Source organism: Hibiscus syriacus, unplaced genomic scaffold, assembly GCF_006381635.1.
Source record: "Hibiscus syriacus cultivar Baekdansim isolate YM2019G1 unplaced genomic scaffold, ASM638163v2 tig00110503_pilon, whole genome shotgun sequence".
In the NCBI taxonomy this organism is placed as follows: domain Eukaryota; kingdom Viridiplantae; phylum Streptophyta; class Magnoliopsida; order Malvales; family Malvaceae; genus Hibiscus; species Hibiscus syriacus.
In genome coordinates this window covers 4730191-4750334 of record NW_024062764.1, presented here as the reverse complement: position 1 = coordinate 4750334, position 20144 = coordinate 4730191, and the positions used below count along the sequence as shown (strand labels likewise).

At 34.7% G+C, this 20144-nt stretch overlaps 1 long non-coding RNA gene across 1 annotated transcript; it reads left to right on the top strand.

Moving 5' to 3' along the window:
- The first annotated feature begins 19516 nt into the window (after positions 1 to 19516).
- On the top strand, positions 19517 to 19931 carry LOC120129746. Its single transcript, XR_005516780.1, has 3 exons — positions 19517 to 19599; positions 19732 to 19837; positions 19916 to 19931. It is a non-coding gene; the product is annotated as an uncharacterized LOC120129746 (long non-coding RNA).
- Positions 19932 to 20144: the final 213 nt, after the last annotated feature.

Below are 20144 nucleotides of genomic sequence, written 5' to 3'. Positions count from 1 at the left end.
GAGGAACGGAAAAGAGAAAGAAAAAAAAAGAGAGAATGGAAGAAAAATGAGATAGCTTTACCATGGAGCACATTTGACTAGAGCAGAAGAGCCCCTTTGTGGAAGGTAATGTTTTGCATGTGGTAGATCTATGGTTTTTGGTTCATAAGAGAGGGGTTTAGGATTATTTCTTAGAGATTTTGAAGGGGATAGAGGTGTTTTGGGGTTAGAAGGGTTTTGATTTTTGGGCTTTAGAGGTGACGGAAAAACATTTTAGAGGGGTCATCACCATCGGAGTTTTCGCTCGTGGTAGTCAGTGGGGAGTTCAGTTCATCCCCACAGCGAGGAAGAGGGGAGAGTTGAGAGAACCTTTTGTTTCTCTCTTTGGCAAAAACAAAAAGATAAGAGAAATGAGAGAATAGGCCATTTTTGGCTTTGATTTGAAATATATATTAGGCATCATACGACGCCGTTTTAGGGAAGTAGATGCGCGTATTTTAGAACTTAGGAGAACCCCGTTCTCATACATTTGTAGTTTGTAATCTTTCAATTTAGTCACCGAATGCAAGATTTTGATTTTATGATTTGAATTTCAAGTTCTATTTTGTTTATAGTTTAGCCATTATGCATGCTTTATTACATTTGGCCTAATATCTAACCTAGTCCTTAAATTTCGAAGCAATACTTTTTTAGTCCTAAATTCTTGCTACGTTTAATAATGTGCAAATTACAGTATGAATCCACCTTGTTTTGTTGAATATCTGTTCTGGTCACTCACCTAGTTTAATTATTACTAAATAAAGTGAGCTATTTACTAATAGTTCCTTTTAGTTATAGTATAATCCCAATTTAGTATACTAATTTTATTTTTATATGTTTTGATATATGTGATGTAAATATTTGTGTAAAAATGATAAAATGCCCCTTAGATTAAGCAGTAATGGTCACTAATTTTTATAAATATACTTGTATTAATTGTCAAGAGCATAATTTGTAGAATGGACGTGAAAAGTGCAACCTATCAAGGTAGCACAATTCAATACAACGTTCAAACGAAATTGAACTTGAAAATAATCGAGTATGCTCGAAGATGCTTGAATAAAATGAAATAATTATTATTTTATTTTAATAATAACATTGTATTTGCTTATTTTTTATATGTTACTTTAATTTTTAATTTCTATTCATGCTTAATATGAGATCCTAAACAAAATAATAGGGGAATATTATCTTACAAGGGAGAGGTAGATGAGAAAGCCTTCCTATTGGAGGGACCTCTTCTCAAAATAGGGAATATTTCTTATAGTTCAAAACAAATTAATTAATAAGTGATAAAATAAATTGTTAGATGACTCTTGATTTCTAACATTACTTAATTCCACTACCATAATGATGTATAAGCTATTAGGTACCAATTTTGGGTGATGTGAGGGTACTTACTCTTCCCCACGCGTAGTCGACTTTTGATCCCTAAAGATGAATTTATGGTAAACGTAGATCAATTTTTTAAAATGATTTTTAAATTATTTTGAAGACGTTCTATTTACTCGATCTATCTAACCCAAATGTCGATGGTGAATCAATTTAAATTTTATTCGACTTTCAAAATATATAAATTTATTATACCTTAAAAATAAAAATCATTTTCGTTTTGAAAAAAAACGTTACGACAACTTGGTGACTCCACTAGGGACACTAGAGTCAAGTTGATAATCACTTATTCATCATCATGGTAGTGGATATTAGAGAGCTTAAATCAAGAGTTATCTTATGATTTATTTTTATTGAATGTTGATTGATTCTTTTCAAACTATTTAGTTGTACTAATATTTGAATTTTTTGTTTGTATATTTATCAAATATCTTCAAAGGTGCTTTTTTATGTTGGGCGTCCTGTTTGACCAAAGGTTTGCATGCTCCTCCTCACACACTACATTCACATCGCATGACATAAGCTCTATACCTGAGCTCCATCACGACTAAGTAGGGGTGAATGTTATGCTTTTGTGGTGAATTTATTCCCCGTATGAGCTATAGATACTAGCTCTGAGATACACGCCTTGTGCCTTAGTAGGAATTTAATTCCTTGGATGGGTATAGGGAGGTGAATTTTCTCGAATTGAACTATTTCCGTTTGAAGACTGTAATGAGCATAGATCGAGGGTTTGGAAGCCTAAAGGGGCACCAACATCAAAGACAATTTGAGTACCCTTTCCCATAGAGCTGAAACCATGCATATAGTGAATCATAGACCATTCACACTAGGTAGAGTCATATTGAACCTTCGTCTGTCAATAGGTACCGAAATAGGTATACACGAAGGATGAGCATGCTCTAACCTTTTTTCTCTTTAATTTAAAGTTATAAGATATATTTACTTTTTCGAATAAAAGTATGAGAACTATAAAATTATGTGGTTAGGTTTTTCTTGCCCGAATAAATGCACAAGGGTAGAAAACATGTTTGGGTAGGATCTATTTCAACATATAATGTTTTGGGTAGATTGCATGAGGGTATGATTAATTAAATTTATTTTTATGTCTTTATTTATTTCGTATACTGACCGATCTATTTGTTTTGTATTGCTTTGTTTGACTTTTTGCATGTTTATAGCATTTTGAAAGGTGAATAATCCTAAGTGTACATCTGGGTTGAAAGACTTTTTAAGGTGGAGAAAATTTTCATAAACAAAGAAATAAACCCTGCAGATGTATGTGATTGGTCTGAGGAAAAGTAACAAATTTAGGGATAATCTATTAGCACAATATGTGTCATAATTATCTAGCTACGCGCCCTCCACTTTTAAGATGAATGGTATTTAGGGTTTAAAGAAAATTTGGGAAGGTTGGATCAAGATTGAGAAATGAGCTTTCTAGCAATATTATGGTGACATATCTCTTTTGATGTACATCAAAGTAGTCTCGATACTCATTCGAAGCTTGATACAATTTTGGAACCCGACATACATTTGTTTCACCTTTAATCGTGAAGACAAGACCCCGATTTTAGAGGAGTACCACTTTCTATTGAATTTACAAAAGGCTAAGTGGACAAGGTTTATTCTAAGTCAACAAAAAGGTCGACCCTCAAAGTGCTTGCAAAAATATCCAGTACAAGCGAGAAATGAGTAACTAGTAATGTGTAGAAGAAAAATGAGAGTGAAGTAGTACCATGGTTTCATCTACAAAGTATAGTTGAGAACCACCTGGATAAGAAGATAAGGAGAAATGTTTTTGCTTTGGGGATATACAGTTTAGTGATATTTCCTAAATGTATTGGTTCTGTCGAGCTGGATGTGGTTGATCTATTTGAAAAATTAAAGGGAGAACTAAACCCTGTGCCCGCCATCTTGGCTGAGACTTTTAGATCATTGATCATTTTTTGAAAGGTTAGAGGTGTTCGATTCTTGGGATGCACAAAATTGCTTACTATATAGATTCAGAGTCACTTCTGGAATGAAGAAAATGTTGATTAGAATCGCTTCTTGAAGGGTTACTCACCCATTACAGAATATTTCATAAAGAAATAACTTGTAGCCTCATGCCCAAATTAGTGAATTAACTACTTTAGGGATATTTGAGACCAATATATCGCATGGTGAACCCCGTGGTTGTTGTATACTCAAATCTTGTATAAATATGGCAAAGATGATTGGGTCACACTCCTTGGGCTATGGGGAGTAGTAGGGCATACTCCATTGTTAGTTTTGCAACAATATGAAGCGCGACAATTTGTCCCAACAACCTTTGGACTTACTAGTATTGATTTTGACTACAAGTCAATCAATTATAAGAAAAGAGTCCAAGAAGATACAATGTCATGGGAAATGACGTACCGAATGAAGGTGAGGAAAGTCGATGTTTTATTGACCCCAAACTATATAGCTTAGAGAATCACAAGAGTTAATGATGAGATACCTTTATCTGATAAGGAAGTATTGACCTCTATGGAAGAATATTTTAGGGTTATCCCGTCAAATCTAGAGATTTAGAGGAGAGAGTTTAAATCATAAAAAGCCAAAGATGCCAAAAGAATAAGAGAATTGAGAGAAGAAAACTTCATGATGTCCATCGAGGGCGATTTCCTTGCTAGACAGTTCCATATGATGTGGGAGAGGAAGAATGAAATTGAATCCAAACTGAAAAAATGGAAGTAAGACTATCAAGACTTGTCTCGAAGAAAAAGGCTAGCCGGATTAAACAAGATGCCTCAACAATGGGCTATGGAAGTGGCAGAGGGAAAAAGTCAGATTAAGAGCCTAGAAGATGAGAACAAGTCTCAACCCAAGATGTTAGAGGCTACAAGGAAAAATATGGAGGGTCTGGATGCCAACAAAAGAGACTTGATCAATGAAAGAAAGCCTAAGGATCGTGAAGTTGAGGAATTGAAGAAAGAGATAGAGGACAACCTGAGAGAGTTGTAAATGGATAAAAGTTGAGTTCAAGGACTGGAAACTAAAATGAGTACAATAATTAAGGACATTGAAGGCCGAGAGCCAATGATCCAAGAGCTAGAAGAAGAGAGAGCAAAAGAAGGATGAGATCTGGGCTGAGAGACAAGGATAAAACCGTGTCCTTGATAGAAAGTAAGCTGAAATCCAATCTTGGATATAGAGGTACTCCACAAAAAACTAACAAATCGAAGAACTTAACAAAGTGATGAGAGAGGTGCAGCTGAGGCATGAGGAAGAGTTAAACCTTACTCGAGCTAGAAATCAAGAGTTAGGATGTCATGTCTCACTACTCCAGGAAACTTTTCGCCAAGAGCAAGTCCCTCTAGCCTCAATGAATTTTATGATTTCTCATGAAGAGAACAGAGCCGTGCGTGAACAAATTAAGAGGCTATAAGATGAGTACCAATAATACCGGATTCAAGTCACCAACTTGGAGTAAGAAATTAATAGCACAAACGTTGGATGGAATGACACTTCTGAGTACTACCAAGCAATAGTGGTAGAGCGTGAATGCATGATGGGAGAGGTAATAAATCAGATAAGAGGCATAACCTGCTATACGAGGGAGTTGGCCAATATGGTAAAATTTATTTTATATCTTGCTAGTTCAGTGTTCGATTATGAAAAGGTCACTAAGCTAATGAATGAAATTGTAGAACTAAGCCCTTATGATACCAGCCCTTATCTATGAACAAAATTCTTTGTGATGGTTGAGGCTTTTCTTCCAATGAAAGTATTTCTGTAATGTTCACTATTGGGGATAAATGCCTTTTACATTGCATTTACTTTCTGCATCAATTTATTTGATAGGAAAATTCAACAATTTTGTATACATTCATTTTTCATTTTAGATGCTTATATTTTAACCACATATTAACATTCATTCATTTAAAAAGACACATTGAATAATAAAATAAGATCTCCGATCGTTTGTATTGACCCTGGTCTTTGCTATCATGAAGGACACCCCACACCCATACGACACTAGAAAAACAACTGGGAAGATGGAAGAAAGATTAGTCCTTATAGATCAAGAAAAAAGGACATGCAAAAGGAAGTAAAAGGAAGACTGAATAAGATCGAGGATGATATTTCAAGTTCGCAGATCGACCTGATAAAGAAAATATAAGATATATTAAGAAAACATGCTACTGCTGAAAGGGCTCAGGTAGATCATCCTACCTCTTCTAATCAAAACCGCTCTCACCCTCTAAGTTTCGTACTGGATCCGCCGTACCCTCATGGTTTTGTGCCAAATTCTCAGCATCCACCGGGCTTTACACTAGATCTTTTGCATCCCCCGGGCTTCACTCTCGTCCATATTATTGCTCACCCTTTAGCCTCACAAGAAGCTCATCCTAGCGTCTACTTTACTAATCAACAACACCATATGAGACCCTCTTACCGAGTAAACTACCCACTTGGGATAGGAACATGGCTAGGAGAACATAGTACTGAGGACCTACCCAGACCTAAACGAAATACTGAGAAGTAGAAGGAAAATAGTGTACTCACACAAAAATTTAAAAATCTGGAAAAGAAGAGTGAAGTTAGTTGAGGTGATTGAGGCATTTTATGGGATCGACGCTAGAGAACTGAGTCTATTCCCCGACCTCATCCTCCTGCCTAAGTTTAAGGTGCTAGACTTTGAGAAGTATGATGAAACCAATTGCCCCTTTTCACATATCATGTTGTTTTGCAGAAGAATGTCTGGTTATATGGAGAACGAGAAACTATTAATTCATTATTTCCGGGATAGCCTGACTGGATCTGTGGCTTAAGTGGTATAATCAGTTGACCAGGTCACATATCAAATCATGGAGGGATATTGAAAAGCTATCGTGGAACAATACTGCCATGCCATCAACCTAGTACTAGACTGGTGGACTCTTTAGAACATGGAGAAGAAGCACAAGGAGACATTCAGGTAATATACCCAGGGATGACGTGATGTGGCTGCCCATGTTTAAACTCCACTAATGGAGAAAGAAGCCACTGTCATTTTTATGAACACCCTAAGGGCTCTATACTTGGGACATTTTCTTGGAAGCACTACCAAAAACTTTGCAGACTTAGTTATTTTTTTGTGAGTTAATCGAGAATGCCATAAAAAGTGGCAAGATCGAAGGAGGGGATAGGTATAGCTCGAACATACCTATATATAAGAACAAGGAGAATGAGGTGAACAAAACAAGTACCTATAACAAGAACATTATGATTACAAAACATAGAGTTCAAAGAACAACTACCAACTCCACTAAGAATGAGTCTAGAGGCCCTAGGAGAGAAACTGAAAGGATTACCTTAACGCCACTACCGATACCGTACACTAAGATACATGCCTAATTACTAAAGGCAGATGTGGTGCGACCAAATAAGCTAAATCATCTCCAATCTTCGTATCTTTGCTAGTATGACACTAATACTCAATGTGACTACTACGTTGGGATTGCTGGGCACTCAATTGAAAATTACCTAACCTTCAAGAAAATGGTACAAAATTTGATCAATACAGGGGACCTGGAATTCAAATCACCAACTAATCATCTGTTGCCGAACCATGGAAGTCAAGGGGTAAATTTGGTTCATTAAGAAGAACAAAAAAAGATGAAGAAAGACATTGTTGAAATCAAATAACCTTTTAGATAGGTATTTGGATAGTTAAGTAAATATGGTTTGATCAAACACGACCACAAACCAAAACCTGCTAAATCTGGATCATACTGTAAGTACTATATGGAATAAGGTCATGAGATTCAATTTTTTCATGAGTTCAGGGAGTTACTTCAAAGAATGATGAACAATAGAGAGATATAATTCTTCGACCGTAGTGAAGACAAAAAAATAGACGTGTACACGTTTGAGAGCTCCAATGTGACATATGGAGCAAAGAAGCTCGTGATTATCATGATTAAACCTAGAGCAGAGAGCTCGTTGTTAACAACTCTGTCACCATTCCCATTCAAGGATACTCGAAAAGTTTCTTAGAATTATACTGCAAATATGTCCATACCTGAAGGATCAAGACCAACCAAAAAAATGGAGGAAGTACAAAAACCAATAGAAGAGAAACAAATTGCTGATGTAGTGAGTAAAGTAGGCACTTCACGAAAAGTGGGAGATGTTGTAATACCCCAAATAATAGGACAATGATTAAATTGAAAGAAATTAAACTATGGAGGATTAAATTGATTAATTGATAAAAATGAGAATGATGTGTGAATAGTAGTCTAGACTAAAATGTAGTGAGGGAGATTAAAAAAGGGCATTTATGGGTATTTGGATATAAATGAATTTAAAATTCATTTATTATGGTATATATATTAGAGTAATGGAGAGAGGATGAAAAAAAAGTCAAACACAATATCTTCTTCTTCCTCCTTTACGTGAAAAGCCTTTAACCCTAGCTAAAGGTAAGTTTCCAATTAATGAATTATTCCTTAAATTTTTGTTAGTTATCAAATCCTTGCATATGATATAAATTAATAAAGGTGATATAAACTTAATAAAGGTTTAAAGAAGATTAAACCTAAGTTATGAATGAGATATTAAAGATTAAAGAAAATGGGTTTTATCATGAGAAGTTAATATATGAAGGTTTGTTGAGGTTTATTGGTAAAATTGACTTGTCATTAAGGTAAATGAAAGATTAGAAGCATTGGTTGAGTAAAATAACAAGTTAGAAATTATGGTGTGATTCTTAAAATCAAATGCTCTTGAGGAATATTAAATGTTTTGAATGGTTAAATGAAGGAAAATTAGTAAGGTTAAGTAGAGAAGTGTTATATAGAATTGTTAGGGGTAAAGGAGATGAAAATTGCCCAAAGTTGGATAAACTTTCGCATAAAAATATGGAAAATATGGGTAGGGGTATCGGTACCCTATGGAACAGTACTGATACCCTAGGTAAGAAATTAGGCTAAATTATATAAGAGGTATCGATACTAATTCAACCAGTATCGATACCCAAGCAATGTGGTATCGATACCATGGTAGGGGTATCGATTCCAGTAAACATCGAATTCAATTTGGGTATCGATACCTAGAGGGGGTATCAGTACCATATCATATGTATATCAATACCATGGTGAGGGTATCGATACAAGCTATATCGAAGCTAATTTCGGTATTGATATATGAAGGGGATATCGATACCCTAATAGGGTAGTATCGATACCATAAGCAGGGGTATCGATACCTAAGGGCCAGAAATGTTAAGTTGGGGCTGATAATGTTATGGGAAGTTATTAATAAATATTTTGATTGATATTGAGTTATAATTGTTAGGAAACATACTAACAATTGATATTATGCATGTCTTTAATGAATATGGTATAGATCGCAAACAAGCTCATGAGTTGAGTAAGTTAAAAGACAAGGGTCAAGTTCCGGAATAATTATCTTCTCATTTTGGATATCTAAGCAAGGCTAGCCAGGTGAGTACCTTTATTGTATGTAATTTAGATGAATACGATTAGAAATTATTTAGAATGAAATATTTATATGATAATGTATATTTTGCTGAAATTATTATGTGTTATGGAATATATGAACTTGATGTTGTGAATGAGGTTTTAGAGTATGAACTGCTCTAAAACAAATGTAAAAGATTATTGGCATGAAAGGATGCTATACGTGAAATGTATATGGGTACATTGTCAACATAAAAGAATAATGCATATGGGTGTATTAGTGGCATGAAAGGATGCCAAAGTTGAAATATATATGGGTGCATTATCAACAGAAAAATATACTAGAGTTGAAATGCGTATGGCTGCATTATCAACAGAAAAGTATGCTAGAGTTGAAATGCATAAGGGTACATTCTCAACAGAAAAGGTATACTATGGTTGATATGTATATGGGTACATTATCAACATAGAAGTATACTAGAGTTGAAATGCATATGTCTGCATTATCAACAGAAAAGATGTTAGAGTGAAAAAAGCATAATGATGTATTACACTCATAAATGGAAGTTACAAACGAAAATGAAGAATCATGGCAAATGGTTTTCAAAAATGGGAAATAAAATATTTTTGAACACCAAAGGATATTTATTATATCATGATTCACTAAGATATACTTACCATGTGTATTTTCATGTGTAAGTAACATCAAAAATCATCTAGTAAAGAGTGAAGATGTAGCAGTAGACATCATCTACTAAGGTTGACTCGCCAGTAACATTAGGACTTTAATAACCCTTTTTGGACCTATTTGGCATGTAATCATACATAACAAGAATATTTTGTATTATGTTTTAATGAACCTGTTTTTATGATGTTAATTATGTGAAATTAAGTTTGCAACAAAATTTTAAAGGATTTTCAAAACGATTATACCGTATTTTATGTAATGTGACATTTGTATTCATATACGTAACCGTATATAGAATATGGGTGTTACATTTATTAGTATCAGAGCTATAGGTTTAGCCGATTCTCGACCAAAATTAGTTATATTTAAAATAGAAAAAAAGAATTAAATGCCAATAAGGGTGTCAATGTTATTGAGATGGTGTCATTAGTGGATGGTTGATAACACTCCTTACTGATGATAATGTTACTAAGATGGTGTTAAATGTTAATAATGATAATGTTATTATTATATATGTTTTATTAGATGTCAAAATCCTTGAATTCGCGAAGAGCGGGGGAACAAGAAATGCAATTGGGAACGGGGAGTGAAAGTTATAAGGATAATAGTGCACAACTTATTCCTTCTGAAAATGCAAGTGCACCTGGACCTCAAGGGATTCCAGCACCTAATTTTAGAACTTTAATACAAGCCCTTGATGTTATAATGAATCGATTTCAACCTCCCCCTGCTCCTCCAGTTCCTCGAATGATGATTCCAAAGGAGTTGAAGAGTTTAGGAGCTCTAGAGTTCAGAGGAGATGAGGGTGTGTGTCCGATAGAGGTTGATATATGGTTAAATGATGTGATGATGATATTTGAAAGCCTGCAATGTTTGGATCAGGAGAAGTTGAGAGGAGTTGTGTCTTTGTTAAGATGATCAGCTAGAATATAGTGGTCAAATACTACGATGTATGTACCACCGGAGCAAGTCACATGGCAATTTTTCCAGGAAGAATTCAAAAACAAATATATGGGTGAGCAGTTCCAACGAGCAATGTTGATGAAATTTCTTAATTTAAAGCAAGGTGACCGAGCTGTCCATGAATTTGAGGCTGAATACAACAAGTTGAGCCGTTTTGCCACTGAGATTGTGCCAAATGATAAGGCCAGGTGTGATTGGTTCATAGAGGGCTTAAGGCCGAAGTTAAAAGAAATAATGATGGCATTGAATTTGTCGAGTCTGCAAGAAGTTATAAACAGAGTTAAAGCCATTAAAAGAGCTCAGAAGGAAACATTAGCAGCATAACAGAATGTTCAAGTGTGGAAAATAGTGGAAATGTCTTCCACTCCCCATTATGCTAAAAGAGGAAAAGGCTCAAGCTCGAGAGTCTTTGAGAGAGATAGTTTTGCAACAGCATCAAAGAAGGGTAGACAATCCCAACCTTTTTCTACTAGCTCGGGTAAAGCTTATGGGGAAAGAAATCCATGTCAAACTTGCAGTAAATTGTACTAAGGAGTTTGTAGATTTGTCAATGGAGCTTGCTTTTTATGTGGTGATATGGGTCACTTTGTTCGAAACTTCCCTAAAAAGTCTGGTGATAATTCGGCGCAGTCTGAAAGATCAGTGGAAGCTTCAAATAGAATCAGAGGAAGGGATAAGTCCAGGGGATAGAAAGACTCAATAACAAGACAAGAGACTCAAAGAGTGGCCAGAATTTACAATCTTAAGACCACTGAGGATCGAGATGACCCTGAAATCATAACAGGTATTTTCCATCTTTACGATGAATCTGTATTTGTTTTAGTTGACCCTGGTTCTACACATTCATACATTAGTACCAAATTGGTTAGAGCTAGAGGAATTAATTTAAAATCAATAATGAGTGAGATTATAGTAATAAATCCTATGGGCCATAGTGCGAGAGTATCTAGAGTCTGTAACAAATGTCCTATAAAGATCCAGGGGGTTGTGTTTTTGACCAATTTAAGGGAATTGCCCTTCAATGAATTTGAAATTATTCTATGCATGGATTGGATATCTTTACATTATAGATGGGTTGATTGTCGTAAGAAAATGTTGTTTTTAAAGAATGTCGAAGGTGCAAAATAGTAGTATTTGGAAAAAAATCATAGTTACCCTCGAATGTTATATCTGCTATGACTGCGAAGAAGATGATTATAACTTTTCTAGCCAATGTGATAGATACTAGAATTTTAGAAGTTAGATTAAATTATATTCCTACGGCTAAAGAATTGTCGGATGTATTTCCTGAGGATTTACTAGGACTACCTCCAGATCGTGAGGTAGAATTTAGGATTGAGATTTATCCAGATACTGAATCGGTGTCTATGGCTCCATATAGAATGGCTCCGATGAAATTAGGATAATTGAAAGCCCAATTGCAAGAATTAATTGATAAGGGATTTGTAAGACCTAGTGTTTCTCCTTGGGGAACACCTGTTTTATTTGTGAAAAAGAAAGACGGGACAATGCAATTATGTATCGATTACCATCAGTTGAATAAGGTCACCATAAATAACAAATATCCTCTTATGAGGATTGATGATTTGTTTGACCAGCTGAAAGGAGCATAAGTGTTTTTAAAGATAGACTTAAGGTTGGGGTATCATCAGTTGAAGATCAAAGAATATGATATTTCAAAGATAGCTTTTCGTACCCGATATGGACATTATGAATTTTTAGTGATGCCATTTAGTTTGACAAATGCACCAACGACATTCATGGACTTGATTAATCGAGTTTTCCAACCATGCTTGGACCAGTTCGTGGTAGTGTTTGTAGATGATATCCTGGTCTATTCTAAGTCAAATGAGGATCATGATACTCATCTTAGAGTGGTCCTTGAGATACTTTGGGACAAGAAGTTATATGTTAAATTGTCCAAATGTGAGTTTTGATTGTCTGAAATTTCCTTTCTTGGTCATATAGTGTCGGTGGAAGGCATTCGAGTCGACCCCGAGAAGATCCAAGCCATAGTAGAATGACAATCTCCAAAGAATATGGCGGAAGTTCAGAGTTTCTTGAGGCTAGCAGGCTATTATAGATGATTTGTGAAGAATTTTTCCATGTTATCCCTGCCGCTAACTAAGTTGTTACGAAAAGATGTGTCGTTTGTGTGGACAGGAAAGTGCCAATAAAGTTTTGAGATGTTAAAGAGAATTTTAACGGAGGCTCCCCTGCTTGTGCAACCTGAGTCGGGTAAAGAATATGTCATGTATAGTGATGCATCCCATAATGGGTTGGGGTGTGTACTGATGCAAGAAAGCAAGGTTATGGCTTATGCCTCCTGACAATTGAAGAATCATGAGCAAAATTACTCGACACATGACTTAGAATTGGCTGTAATGGTTTTTGCTTTAAAAATCTTGTGCAATTATTTGTACGGTGAGCATTGCTGTGTTTTCACAGATCATAAAAGTATAAAATATATGTTGACTAAAAAAGAACTGAATTTAAGGCAGAGAAGATGGATAGAGATTTTGAAAGATTACGATTTGTTTATCTATTACCATCCAAGAAAAGCTAATGTGGTAGCAGATGCACTCAGTAGAAAAACTTTTGCAGCTTTAAGGGCATTAGATGCACGTATGTCTGTGGATGAAGATGGTGTTGTGATTGTCGAATTAAAGTTAAAACTGATGTTGTTGGACTGAATAAAAGAGTTGCAAGGGGGAGATAAAAAGTGTTTGATGAAATTGGCTCCGGTTGAAAAAGAAGAGAACAAAGATTTTGAAAAAAGAGATGATGGATGCCTATATTACCGGGGAAGGTTTTATATTCCCAACGATGATGATCTAAAGAGATATATTCTTTACGAAGCCCATTATAGCACTTTGACTATGCATCCATGCGGGAATAAGATGTATCAAGACTTGAAGAGTCATTATTGGTGGTCTGGAATAAAAAGAGCAGTAACAGAAATTGTGGATAAATGTTTATCATGTCAGCAAGTGAAAGCTGAACATCAGGTGCCATCTGAATTACTGCAACCTATATCTATTCCTAAGTGAAAGTGGGAACGAGTAACAATAGATTATGTTTCAGGGTTACTCTTGTCACCAGGTAAAAAGGACTCGATATGGGTTATAGTGGACAAATTAACTAAGGCAACTCATTTTATTCCGGTGCGAGTAGACCACTCGATGAATAAGCTTGCGAAGTTGTATATAAAGGAGATAATCAGACTGCATGAAGTGTTGATATCGATAATGTCTGATCGAGACCCCAGATTTACTTCAAGATTTTGGAAATCGTTACATGAGGCATTGGGTACTCGATTGGATTTTAGTAGAACTTTTCATCCCCAGACAAAAGGGCAGTCATAGCGAGCTATTCAGATACTGGAGGATATGCTTAGGGCATGTGTGATTGAATTTATGGGATCATGGGAAAGGTATTTACCTTTAGCAAAATTTTTGTATAATAATAGTTATCAATCCAGTATAAAGATGGCCCCGTATGAAGCTTTGTATGGGAGAAAATGCCGAACATCATTAAATTAGTTTGAATGAAAGATTGAGATCTAATCAGGCCGGATTTGATGAAAGATATGGAGGAGAAAGTGAAGATTGTACAGAGTAATATGAAGATAGCCTCAGATTGCCAGAAGTCATATGCAGATTTGAAAAGGAAAGAAATAGAATTTCATGTGGGAGACAAAGTATTTCTAAAAGTATCGCCTTAGAAGAAAGTATTACGATTTGGGCGGAAAGGAAAGCTAAGTCCGAGATTTATTGGACCGTATGAGATATTGAAAATGATTAAACCCGTGGCTTATCAATTAGCTTTGCCTCTGGATATGGATAAAATCCACAATGTTTTTCATGTATCAATTCTTAGGAGGTACATATCAGATCCCTCACATGTTATCACTCCGGAAGAAGTAGAAATCCGAATAGATTTGACTTATGAGAAAGAACCAGTACAAATTTTGGCTAAAGAAACCAAAGAATTGCGTAGTAAAAGGATTCCATTAGTTAAAGTGCTTTGGTGGAATCATAAGGTGGAAGAGGCTACCTGGAAAGAGAAGAGGATATGAAAAAATAATTTCCACATCTATTTGCTTCAAGTATTTTTTTTAAAAAAATTGAGGACGAATTTTCTTAAGGGGGAAGATTTGTAATACCCTAAATAATAGGACAGTGATTAAATTAAAAGGAATTAAAATATAGAGGATTAAATTGATTAATTGATAAAAATGAGAATGATGTGTGAATAGTAGTTTAGACTAAAATGTAGTGAGGAAGATTAAAAAGGGGTATTTATGGGTATTTGGATATAAATGAATTTAAAATTAATTTATTATGGTATGTATATATATATATATATATATATATTAGAGTAATGGAGAGATGATGAAAAGAAAGTCAAACACTCTCTCTTCTTCCTCATTTACTTGAAAAACATTTAACCCTAGCTAAAGGTAAGTTTCCAATTAATGAATTATTCCTTCAATTTTTGTTAGTTATCAAATCCTTGCATATGATACAAACTTAATAAAGGTTTTAAAGGAGATTAAAACTAAGTTATGAATGAGATATTAGAGATTAAAGAAAATGGGTTTTATCATGAAAAGTTAATATATAAAGGTTTGTTGAGGTTTGTTGGTAAAATTGACTTGTCATTAAGGTAAATGAAAGATTAGATGCATTGGTTGAGTAAAATAACAAGTTAGAAATTATGGTGTGATTCTTAAATTCAAATGCTCTTGAGGAATATTAGATGTTTTGAATGGTTAAATGAAGGAAAGTTAGTAAGGTTAAGTAGAGAAGTGTTATATAATATTGTTAGGGGTAAAAGAGATGAAAATTGCCCAAAGTTGGGTAATTTTTTGAATGAAAAAATGGGAAATCTGGGTAAGGGTATCAATACCCTATGGAACAGTACCGATACCATAGGCAAGAATTAGGCTAAATTATATAAGAGGTATCGATACTGATTCAACCAGTAACAGTACCCAAGCAATGTGTATCGATACCATGGTAGGGGTATCCATACTAGTAAACATCGAATTCAATTTGGGTATCGATACCTAGAAGGGGTATCGGTACCATAACATAAGTGTATCGATACCATGGTGAGGGTATCGATACCAGTCTATATCAAAGCTAATTTCGGTATTGACACATGAAGGTGGTATCGATACCCTAATAGGGTAGTATCGATACCATAAGCAGGGGTATCGATACCATAAACAGGGGTATCGATACCATAAGCAGGGGTATCGATACCTAAGGGCCAGAAATGTTAAGTTGGGGCTGATAATGTTATGGGAAGTTATTAATAAATATTTTGATTGATATTGAGTTATAATTATTAGGAAGCATACTAACAATTGATATTATGCATGTCTTTAATGAATATGGTATAGATTGCAAACAAGCTCATGAGTTGAGTAAGTTGAAAGACAAGGGTCAAGTTCCGGAATAATTATCTTCTCATTTTGGATATCTAAGCAAGGCTAGCCAGGTGAGTACCTTTATTGTATATAATTTAGATGAATACGATTAGAAATTATTTAGAATGAAATATTTATATGATAATGTATATTTTGCTGAAATTATTATGTGTTATGGAATATATGAACTTGATGTTGTGAATGAGGTTTTAGAGTATGAAATGCTCTAAAACAAATGTAAAATATTAATGGCATAAAGGATGTTATAGCTGAAATGTATATGGGTACATTATTAGTATAAAAGAATAATGCATATGGGTGCATTAGTGGCAAGAAAGGATGCCAGAGTTGAAATGCATATGGGTGCATTATCAACAGAAAAGTATACTAGAGTTGAAATGCATATGGGTGCATTATCAACTGAAAAGTATGCTAGAGTTGAAATGTATATGGGTACATTCTCAATAGATAAGGTATACTATCGTTGAAATGTATATGGGTACCTTATCAACATAGAAGTATACTAGAGTTGAAATGCATATGGGTGCATTATCAACAAACACTACAAGAAAATATACCTTTAATGACACACGAACGATGACACACGGTAATTTATGACTTGCAAAACACGTGTGTCATAAAAAAATGTCATGTTTTTTAAAATCTGAACGATTTATGACTTACAATAATGTGTGTCATATTTAATAGTCATAATCCAAAAAAATTGAAAAAACACGAAATACAATTTTAATTGTGTGTCATCTGTAAAAGTCGTATTTTAATTTTTCCCCCCCATTATTTTCCTCATTTCCTGCTTATTCCCCCTCAATAACAAAGTTCCATTTTTCTCTTTTTCAACCTCCCACTATTTTGGCCATTCACCACAACACAGACGAGGGAGTAAAAATTCAAGGGTTTCCACAGGTATTCCTCGTTCTCTATTCCACCATTCAATTGTAAACCACTTTATTTCTTCACAAATCACTCGCTTGCTAACGGGAAAAAAGAAAAAAGAAAGAAAAATCTCCAAGCTCGGTTTCCCTATTTCCATGGAGATCTAGGCTTTTCAATTGTTTGTGTAATGGAGACAGCTAATATGGGGTTAGTGGATTATGAGGTGGAAAGGAGGGAAGTTGTCGAAGATATTATGCAAGATGCACCGATTCTAAATTTTGTTGGTCCTAATCTCCAGCTTATCAATGCTAGTGGTAGGCTTCAGGTTCTTAATGGTGTAGTGGTCGAGGACCCTGCATCAATTTCTCGTACGGTGGAAATGGCGCATTACCAGCAGACCAACCAGGTTTTTCTCATTTCTCTAGATAAGTTTTGTCCTTCAAAAGTTATCAAAGGTTCGAACGTGATTGTAAAAAGAAGTGTCAGCACTAGTTTCGATTTAAAAAGAAAAAAGAAGATTATGAGGAGGCGCAAGTCGAGGTAAAGTCTAGATAATGAAGCGGTGGCTTCATTTTGTGTGGATGAGGTACTGGGCATTGTCTCGAAAGTGACGGTGATTTTAAGTTTAGAGTAGATTGAACTATCGGATTTCAAAGCTTTTGTTTTCTCAGCAAGCAAACATTTATTATTTGTTAAATTTATACCATATGGAGCTGGTTAAATTAACCATCTCTTATTCATATATGCTAAAAAAGGTATGAGCAGGATCTGTGGACATACATAGCAAGGTTTTTAGATGGACGATCGCTGGTGATGCTGGGAGCTACAAATAAATGGTTCAACAATGTTATCATGCAAGAATGTATATGGAAGTTCAAATGCTTGAGGGAGCTTCAGGTTCCTGATCCTGGTCACGTAGCATTCAGTTGGTCAAAACTCTATGGTTCAGTTGTTGGTAAATATCAAATCCCTTAAGATAACTTTAACGTCTGCGCCTTAACTGTTTGATATTGAAATTCCAATGGGTTTTGTAGATGGAAGTCCCTCCTACATTTTCCGGTAGCAGGAGAAACATATTGGTTAGTTATCTATGTTACTCGAATTCGGGTTCGGACACTAATATATATATCTGCATCCGAGTCTTACACAAATGTTAAACAAAGTCTTCAACAACCCATTGCTTTGTTAATAGTAAGAAGTTAAAGCTAGGGTGAACAATTTGTTGTATGCATTTGAATTGATCGTTAATTTATAATGAGATCATCAGTTACTGATTTAGTTTAAGGACAATTTGCTAGTGACTGTATGTTTTTTCAGATTGGATGCGGATTGGGGCATTTTCGTTCGATTCAGAAGTAGCATTTCTTTGTGAAAGGATGGTGAATCCACCTGTGAAAATCCCAAAACAAGGAAACATAGATGATATGTTACAATCTAGCGGCTCATGTATACTAAGGAATATCAAGACCGGAATCTGGATAGCTGGTACAGTTCAAATCCTATAAAATTTTGCCTCGCATTTTAGCTATCGTAAGATGGAAGCATGTTCTGTATGTAAGTTGTGATCATTTCCAACTAAGCTCGTCTTGATTTTTTTCTCTAGATTTACAACTTGTTCGATGCCCTGTGTGTGACCAAGAAAAATGTGAATTTGAGCATTGAAAATGACTTACTGCCCATGAAAATGCAGAGTATACTAGATCCCCCCTCTTATTTGGTAGATGAGATTCTTGATAAGTATACAACGAACATGCAAGTGGGAAAATACTTTATCGTTATTTCCTTTGCATTTTTCTAGTCAGTTCTTTACTCGATTATTTGGTGGTAGATCATTTCTGAAGAAAAAAGAAACTTAATTTAAGCGTATGATGATGAAACTATTTGATGACACATTATTTTGATTCTTCATGGTTTATTTAGTTCATTGTAGATATTTATGTGAACCATATATAAAGACTAAATTTAGGTAGCTTTTGGGAACTTGATTTTAGAATTTGGGTCTCAAAGATATTGTAAATTGAGTAATACAAATACTTGGATATGTAACATTGATGATTATTTCTCAAATCTATGGATTTGTTAGACGTCTATATAGTAATGACTTTGGAATTACTAATTTATTTTTGGATTTAATCAATCCATATTTTTATACTTTTCATCCATATATTATATTGACTCTTAATTGTCTATCCACGGTATATGAATTTGATTTTTATCATTTACATAGCAAACGAAATCCAAGTCCAAATTTTCAAATTCTAATTTTCAAATGGATTGGAGGATTAGGTAAATTTAGTGGATTACCTTGATGTGAAAGGAATATTTGACCGACGATTGTTGGAGGTTTAACAGTTGTAACAATATTCTAGAATAGTTTTTTGTATATTCTTGAATGAGAGAAAGCCAGTAGTCTCTTTTGTATTTATATATGGAATGTTTACCATGTTTTTGAAGCAAAATATTTGAATTCATGTGATTTATTAAAATGTCCTTTGAGCCTAGGAGAGGAGTTGATTTTTGTTTAATTTTTTACTTTGCAAGGTGACATAATTGGTTAATGATGCTAAGGCATGTATTCCCTTGGCTATTCCTGGTAATGTTTCCTCTGGAAGTACAACAATAAGCAATACTCTACCTTCCTTATTTCCTGCTGGCAGTGCTCCTCCCCTTTCACCAAGAAGTGTATTTGAGTAACAAAACAAAGGGCTGGTCCTTCAAACTTAGGTTCTCCACTGAAAGTAGTTAGTGAGCCTGTGAAAGAGTTCATACCTCAGGTTTGGATCTTGTTTATTTGATGTTATATTTTTCTTTTCTTGGTTTCTTGGTTGTGTTTTATATGCTTTATTTTCCTTTCTATTCCGAAATCAGCTATAACTTGTTACGTTTGTACTTGAGAGCACCTCCAGTTTTACTTCAAAAATGGTCGTCCGCCTCCAAATGATCTAAAAGAACAATGCATGTTTCGAATCAGTCAATTCTTCTATGGACATCCAGATGGGTTACAGCTGCTTGGTAAGATAAATGCATGTGTTTTAACACATATTTCTAGAACTCGTAGTATATTCATTTTCTACTTTCTATATGTTTTAGAATTCAAACTAGTGACCAAAGAAATCTACAAACTGCCTACATTTTTCTCCCCATCATTTTTCAAAACAATTGTTGTTAATAGAACTGGTGTGGTTACAAGGTGTAGTTTCTTGTTCATGGAAGTGGAACTGAGATCAATTCTTATATTTGTATATGAAAAATTTACAATTCTTTTGAATGATTTGAGAATCTCCTGCTTATTTTTATAAAGACATTTACTAGATCTGTT